The sequence below is a fragment of the Mus pahari genome, chromosome 11 (genome assembly GCF_900095145.1).
Source record: "Mus pahari chromosome 11, PAHARI_EIJ_v1.1, whole genome shotgun sequence".
NCBI classification, from domain to species: Eukaryota; Metazoa; Chordata; class Mammalia; order Rodentia; family Muridae; genus Mus; species Mus pahari.
The window spans coordinates 58191110-58199475 of record NC_034600.1 but is presented as its reverse complement, the minus strand read 5'-3'; the positions used below and the strand labels follow the sequence as shown (position 1 = coordinate 58199475).

The window sequence follows — 8366 nt, the reverse complement described above, 5'->3', positions numbered from 1 at the left end:
TGTGCTCACTAAACTCCACTCGTAGGTAATGCTTGGTGTTAGTATGGCATATTTGTTAAAGTTAATGAACACCTATTGACACATTGATATTTATGTGATGTTCCTGTTTAAGGACTCCTTAGTTTTTCCCTAATGGTCATCTTTCTGTTTTAGGATATGATCCAGGATCCCACACTGCACTTGGCCATTGTATTTTCTCTGACTCATCTTGGTTGGGAACTTTTTCTTTAACCTAAATGATTTAAAGTTTGTGTATTAGTTGCTTTTTTGTTACTGTGATAAAACACCATGTTAGAATTCTTCATGGTGTAGGAGGGAGGGCAGCAGGTGGTGAATATGATACAGTGGCCTGAGAAGGAAGGCAAGAGTTTACATTTTTTTCTTTTCTTTTTTTTTTTTTTTTTTTAGACAGGGGAGAGCGCGAACGCAGTCCCCCACTATCACAAATTATGCAGTCGAGTTTCCCCCGCATTTGGGGAAATCACAGGGGTCAGCACATCCGGAGTGCTAAATGCAAGCATGAAATAGAGCAAGTTGGGAATGGTGTGAGGTTTGTCCCCTCAACGACTTTCCTAATGGCATACTTCCTCCAGCAAGTCTACAGGACCCAAACCTTCTCAAGGAACGCCGCCCCTGGGGACCAAGTGCTCAGATGCCCAAGACCATAGGGACATTACTCATTTAAACTTCTACAGGTTGATTCTTATTTTCTTCTTCATTTTGATTTTTTTTCTAAGCATAAACAAGGCAGTCCTTCAGTACTGTCACTCCCACCTCCTCCCCTCTCCATCATCTTCTTGTTTCCAAAGGTTAGTGTTAGAGTGCCAGAAAAAGTAAAATAATAAGACAGCACACACACACACACACACACACACACACACACACAGAGACACATAAAGACACACAAAAACACACATACACACAGACACACATAAAAACACACACATACACACACACAAAGACCCACATACACAGACACACACACACAGACACACAAACACATATACATATACAAGCATTCACACACAATACACAGACAAACACACAGACACACAGGCATACACAGAGACACACATACACATATACATACTTACACACATAATACACAGACATAAACACACAGACACACAGACACAGACACACATACAACGACACACACACACACACAGACACTCAAACACACAAACACTATAATTTCTTTATCAATTGCTTTAAGAAAAAGGTAGTCTTGATTAGTGGGTTAAATTAGATATAAAAAGAGTATGGATAAGAGTTAGTTACACTGTTCCCTAGGGAAGTTGTCTGCTAAAGGTACCTTTAAACCATGATTTCTCAGGCTTTCAGCGGGGTGGGAAGAGGGGATTCATGCTTTAAGTCATAGAAGCATTGTCTCAGGAGGACCAACGGTGGGAAGGCAGGTGCCCAGGGCACACTAACCAACTAACCAACGCCAAGGAGAAACCGGGTGGCAGAGTGTGTGCTCATTGCCCCTAACAGTGTCCCTTAGTTGTATAGCAGTTTGCTTCCCCTGTCCCTTCACAGCCTACTTCCAGTCCTCCATGACTCTCAGAGGCATGGGGTCAATGTGGAGTCACAGAGAAAGCAGGTGGCGGGAGAGAGAAAAGTCATGTTGCTAAAGGAAAGCTGTAAAGGGGAGGTGGGGCTGGGGATTCAGCTCAGTGGCAGACAACTTGGCCTAGATGCACAAGAAAAGGTACAGAGGGAGTACTTCCTCCCTTCTCTGCATCCTGTCTCTACCCTCATTTATAGCACACTCTATTCCTTTGCTTCCCCTTGCTGTGTTTGCACTCAGGAGTGCTGAAGAATCTTCCTGTGCCTCCTAGTTCTAAGGAAGCAGCGAAGCCACAGAGACTGGTCCTGGGTCTTGAAGAAATTGCTAAGATGGGATATGTTGTAGTCAGAACACTTTTCCATGTGGACTGGGAATTGGGATAATTCTCCTTCCTCTCCCTCTCTACTCTGAAAATGCCCATAACTTAGTAAGAGAACGATGAGGAGCACTCGAATGTATCCACTAGTGCCAAGACCTTCATGATACCTTAATAGACACTTGGTGAATGTTTGGAAAACACAAACAACACCCATAGAAGGTACCCTGTTGGGCTTCCAGATGTTTCTTACTTCCCTGTTCTAGTCTCAGGCTCATTTGTCTTTTACAGATTATTTTTTTTTCTTTTCCTTTTGCTCTTTGAGTGTTTTATTATCCCAAGCAAGTATTTGCCACCTATGTATTACTTAATTGATTGGTGGCCCAACGTTTAAAGAATTCAGTTTAGGACCGAAAACACATCTGGCAAAGGCTGGCTTCGCTCAGCAGGTATGAGCTTTTCAATTTTGTTTTGTTTTAGTTTGATTTGGCTTTTAATGTGAATTTGGATTATTTGGGGCAGAGCCTACATGCATGCTTGTTTGACCACAGCTCTCCCTCACCTCCTTAACCCTGTGTTTCCCTAAATACCACATACTGTCTGTTTTATTTACTTCTGTCATCTTCCAGGTCCCGGCAGTCTTTAGAGATTTCAACTCACTAGGTTGCATCCTCTTTGTAACTTGATGCATTAGAGGGTATCAAATAAAATTCCAAATTATATGCCACAAATAAATCTCCCCTGTCTTGGGATGGAAAGTACAGTGAGGTTGGATATTTGTGGGTGCTTTTTGTACCTTGTTTTTCACCTATAATCTAGGTGCTGAGGATGTAAATGATGGTTTACACTCACTTCCATCTTGCCCCTTCACTTCCCTCACTTCTTCTCTCCCTACCACGTATCTGCAACAGTTCCAGCCCCATAGCAGGGCCTCAATATAGTCTGTTTTATACATTGTCCTTGGTGATTTTTATTCCACAGATTTTACTAATTAGAAAAGCTTTTGGGTCACAGAAAGTTGAGATGTAGTTACAGAAAGTTTCCATTATTTCCTGTGGCCACATCAGCATGGTCTTTCTTATTATCAAAGTCCCACTTTGGGGTGGCATCTTTGTCCCAGTCAGTGATCCACGGCTATCACCGCAAAACTCTGGATCACAGTAGGGTGGTCGACATTCTGTGGGTTTTAACAAACATTTAATGTTATGTGTCTGCCATATTTGCATCGTATGGAGTAATTTCACAGTGCTTAAAGTCCTCTATGCTCTGCCAAGTCACCTCTTACTGGCCTCAGTCCTGGCCAGCTATGGAACCTTGTACTGTCTCCAGCAGTTCATTTTTTCCCCAATATCACAATAGGCTGCTACAGTACCCAACCTTGTCACATCCACTCCTTTCAATCAGTAACCGATGTGCACTGAAGTTTTTTCTTCCTGTTTGCCTAGCTCATTTCTTTTAGCTTAATGATAGATTCCTTTCTGTTCATGTTCCTGTGAACATGGTTCGTCCACACTCATTTATCAAAAGGCAGTTTTAATCCAAGGTTTGGCAGTTATAAGTAAAACGCTAACCATTGGTGAGCAGGTCGTTGCTTAGATGTAAGTTTTTCAACTCACTTGGGTAACCAACCAGTTAAGGAGCTAGACCTTTCGGCAAGTGTGTGTTTAGTTTTGTAGCTGTATCACTCTGGGCTCCCATCATCGGTGAAGAGGAATTTCTGCTGCTCTATATCTACTGTAGCAATTGTGTTCTGGGTTCTGGATGTTAGGCATGTATTGATAACTCATCTTTAATTCAGTTTGCAACATTGAGTGGCAGATGTTGAGCGTTCTCTGTGTTCTCATCACATCTGGATGTCTTTGGCAGGCTCTTCAGTTCTCTTAGGATTTTAAGATTTACTTCGTTGGTTGAACTTCACGTTTCTTCTTTTTTCTTAAATCAGTTCTTTCTCAGATATCATCTATCAATATTTTCTTTTAGTATCTAGCCTTCCTTACTTTTGAAAGTGGTACTTCTTACTTTTAATGATAATTTAGCTTACTGCTTATTCCTTTTACACATTTAGTGACTATGAACAAAAAGTCACCACCAAATGCAAGGTTTGTCTGTGTTTTTTTTTCTTCCTCCTGTGTTATTTTCTGGGAGTTTTTCTAGTTCTCTGTTTAGTATTTATTGATATTACCACCTTGGCATTAATGTTTAACTGTTTCCCCGTGGTAAAGAGACTTTGTTGCACTGTATTGTTTTTGCTTATTTGTCAGAGATCAGTTGCCTGTGTGTACAGGGGTCTGTTTCAGGTGCCTATATCCTGTTCTGTTGATTCTTTGTTCTGTTGATTCTTTGTTCTGTTGATTCTTTGTTCTGTTGATTCTTTGTTCTGTTTCCCACACTCTACTGTCTTGAACACTGCGGCTCTCCAGGCTAGTGAGTCTGGAAGTCAGAAATCGTAGATCCTTCGAATTTATTCCTCTTCAACACAGTATTGGCTGCTCTGAGTCTTTCACGTCATCATGTGCACTTTCAAATAAGCCGATTAAAACAATATTGAATCTATGTATTACATTTGTAGGATATATATTGTGTTGGTTTGTATGTGCTTGGCCCAGGGAGTGGCCCTATTAGAGGGTATAGTCCTGTTGGAGTAGGTGTGTTACTATGGGTTTGGGCTTTAAGACTCTCATCCTAGCTGCTAGGAAGCCAGTGTTCTGCTAGCAGCCTTCAGATGAAGATGCAGAACTCTCAGCTTTGCCTGCACCATGCATACCAAGATGCTGCCATGTTTCTTCCTTGATGATAATGGACTGAACCTCTAAACCTGTAAGCCAGCCTGAATTAAATGTTGTCCTTTATAAGACTTGCCTTGGTCATGGTGTCTGTTCACAGCAGTAAAACTTTAATTAAGACATATATCATAAGCATATTGATAATTCATATCAGTGAACATCCAGTATTTCTCAATGCTTTTAGTTATTTCATTCAATGATTATAAGTTTCCTTATATAGATTTTTATTTATTTATAAATTTGTTAATTTGTACTTAAGTATTTCACCTTTGAACTGTCATTTGAAATGATCATAATGGTTAACCTTAATTGTCAATTTGATTGGATTTGTAATCAATTAAGAGTAATGCCTCTAGTATGTCTGTGTGGACATTTCTAGGAAGGGTTGAGTGAGATTATAGTTTTCTTTCATGCTAAATGAAGTAGTGCTGTGATAATATTTTGAATAGTACGTGGCATATATTAAAAGATCACCATTATAATACTCAAAGTATTATATTTATTATTTATTTTGAGACAAGAAATTATGATGTCTACCTAACGTATTTATTATGCAGCCCAGATTAGCTTTGAATGCATGAGACTCCTCTTGCTTCAGTTCCCTAAGAACTGAAATTATATAGTATGCTACTACATCCAACTTAGAGTTATTGTGGGGAGGCCTGATTCTTAAGACTAATGCTTCTTTTGTGCTGATCTACAACTGTTAAGTCTGACATAGAATAATATAGTCCCTAGCTTCTTCCTGGGACTCGTGAAGTTGTGTGAGAGAGGATTAACCTCTTATGGTTAAAATACCAGAGATGGCTAAGCGGGCCCCAGTGTACAAAGTGATTTGGGTTGAAAAGACCACAAAGTCGCCCAATATGACGTGTGCTTTTTCTTTGTTAAAATATCATTTTCCTTAGGATTAAAAAGTTCTAATACTGAAATAAATAAATCTTGGTGCTTAACCCAATGCAGAGTTATTTCCTGTAAATGCTCTCCAAAAAGTGTGGTCATGTGACCTTCAAAGTGTACTTTCAACAGGTTCCTTTGGTGCAATCTAGCCAGCTGATGAAGGGAATAGGAAATAAATATATAAAAATTATTCCTGAATGTTTTTTTTTAAAACCCTCTGTTCATTCTGAGTAAGAACTGGGTATGCAATATAGAATCCAAAAGTCTGGGAACTGCCATTTATCTATATGCTCAAGGAAAGTGAACATGCATGGTAAGTAGCTGGTCAGTCTTACTAGGTATGTTTCTACTTATTTAGACACGTATGGCAATGCATCTCACATATAATGAATGTGAAGCCCCGTTTTGCTCAGCAGTCTGCCAATAAGGTAGTTAGCTCCCTTGAGGAACTCTGTATTTGAAAGGACGTTTGGCCAGATACTAATGCACATGCCAGCAAGATTCTGCTGAAGGGACCCTGATATAGCGGCCTCTTGTGAGGCTATGCCAGTGCCTGGCAAACACAGAAGTGGATGCTCACAGTCAACTATTGGATGGAACACAGGGACCCCAGTGGAGGAGCTAGAGAAAGTACCCAAGGTGTTGTAGGGGGCTGCAACCCTGTAGGTGCAACAATAATATGAACTAACCAGTACCCCCTGAGCTCGAGTCTCTAGCTGCAGATGTAGCAGAAGATGGCCTAATCAGCCATCATTGGGAAGAGAGGCCCCTTGGTCTTGTAAACTTTATATGACCCAGCACAGGGGAAGGCCAGGGCCAAGTAGTGGGAGTGGGTGGGTAGGGGAGCAGGGGCAGGGGGGTGTATAGGGAACTTTCGGGATAGCATTTGAAATGTAAATAAAGAAAATAATAATAAATAAAAAAAAAGAAAGTACTTTTGGTTTGAAGTGACATTTGAACGAATTGAGCAGACCTATAAAGGCCTGGGAGCATGCCAAGGAAGGAAGATGTCTTTCTAAGATCTACAGGGAGTATATGGGATGTTTCTCCTTTAACTTTTGAAAGGTATTATAAAGCAGGCATGCACATAGCCAGGACTATCTCTATCCAAATTTCAAGGGAGTAGCACTGATGACTGCACTCCCCTTACCTCCTTGGACTCACGTGTCTCTGTAGCTCTGTTGGTAGTTGTTTCTGTTCTGCCCCGTTAATGATTCTGCGATTCACCTGTCGGTCTTTTCCTGTCTAGCTGTTGCTAACAAGTACCTGAAAGGAAGGGTAGCAACCTGTCAATCACTGAGGTAGCTTCAAATATCATAAACTCAGCCTCCTTGCCCCACTGAAAAGATCTTCCGAAATGCAATCTGGGCAATTTTTATTTCATTATAATTAAGTCAAAGAGTCTGCTATCCCACCTAAGAGCACAAAAGAGGTGCAAATTAAAGAGCAAAAACTATTTTTCATAGAAATAGGAAGCAATCTGGATATCCCCCAATGACAGGTAACATTGGCATGAACGGAAAGAGGAAACAAAAACGAAACAACCAACCAAATAAACCAAACAAGCGGGAGGCAAGGTACAGGCAGGCATCTCAGCGAGCTCAGGAAGGAAAACTGAAAAACAGTGGGAGAAAGAAGAGCCATTTACAAACATGTAGAAGAAGCCAAGATGGCAGTGTCTCTTCTCATCATATCTTCTCGTGCATCTCACAGGATGTTCAGACCGAGAAGGCATTGACCTGACCTTTTCATCAGACAGCTCGAGTGTGACCTGCAGCCACGATCTGCTGAGAAGAGTCTGGGGGAAAGACTAGGAAGGGTGAGAAGATACTGGAAAACAAGGGAGTTTGCCCGGGGAGCCATACATTAGAGTATAAAATGTGCGGCTGTTAATCTGGCCTTTCTGTTACTCTCTATCTCCCCCAGTCCCTTACGGAGAATATGGAGCACAGGGGTGTCCCTCATGAGTACTAAAGGTAGGATTCCTTCAAAGATAAGGAATCTGTTTCTTCTTACAATATTTCAAGATGCTGATGCTTTCAAGAACAAGGATTCTGTAGATTGGATGATGATTATACCAGGCTATGAGCTGTCTAGTCATAATACCTCCCAAGGCCACAGCAATGAAAACGACAATGTAGAAAACCAAGCTGGGCGCCCATGATGTTCTCGGCTCTCAGAAATGATCAAAAGGCTCACTCACTGCTTTGACGTACTTATTTAATCATCCTGAGGGCTTTCCTTTGTCATTGTCCATAAGTAATTCAAAAGGGTCTTGGGGAGCGTTTTTAAGGAAGAGGTTTTTAGAAGCAGTGTTTTTCACACCCAGGTCTGCACTTGAAGAACGTGTAACAGCCAGCGGTTTTCAAGCAGTCTTCTGTGTGCCAGGGTGAAGACTGTGGCATGAGATAGAAACCTTCCAGCTGCAGCAGGATGGAGACATGCAAGAGTAATGTCCATCACAAGATCATTTTGGTCCTCGAGATCCAAGATGGCCTCACCCCTTCCTAGAATCCAAGAGGAAAATTTGGGTCTAGATTACCAACAAGTATTTGAGCCATTTAGCTCCAGAATTTGCTCAGAATTATACACCAGTTATGGCATTACTTCTCAAACTAGAGTCCACAGGGCTCCCCAGTGTTCCATGAAGAGAGTTTTAATGCTGTGCCCTCAGTGATAATCTTTATAGAGCTGATGGGTAATTGCTATCTGGCTGCTTGCAAAAGTGTTTTGTTTATTTCAGTCTCTCTCTCTCTCTCTCTCTCTCTCTCTCTCTCTCTCTCTCTCTCTCTCT

At 41.3% G+C, this 8366-nt stretch overlaps 1 pseudogene; it reads right to left on the bottom strand.

Annotated features, from left to right (window-relative positions):
* Positions 1-409: 409 nt before the first annotated feature.
* On the bottom strand, positions 410-600 carry LOC115065053 (annotated as a pseudogene).
* Positions 601-8366: the final 7766 nt, after the last annotated feature.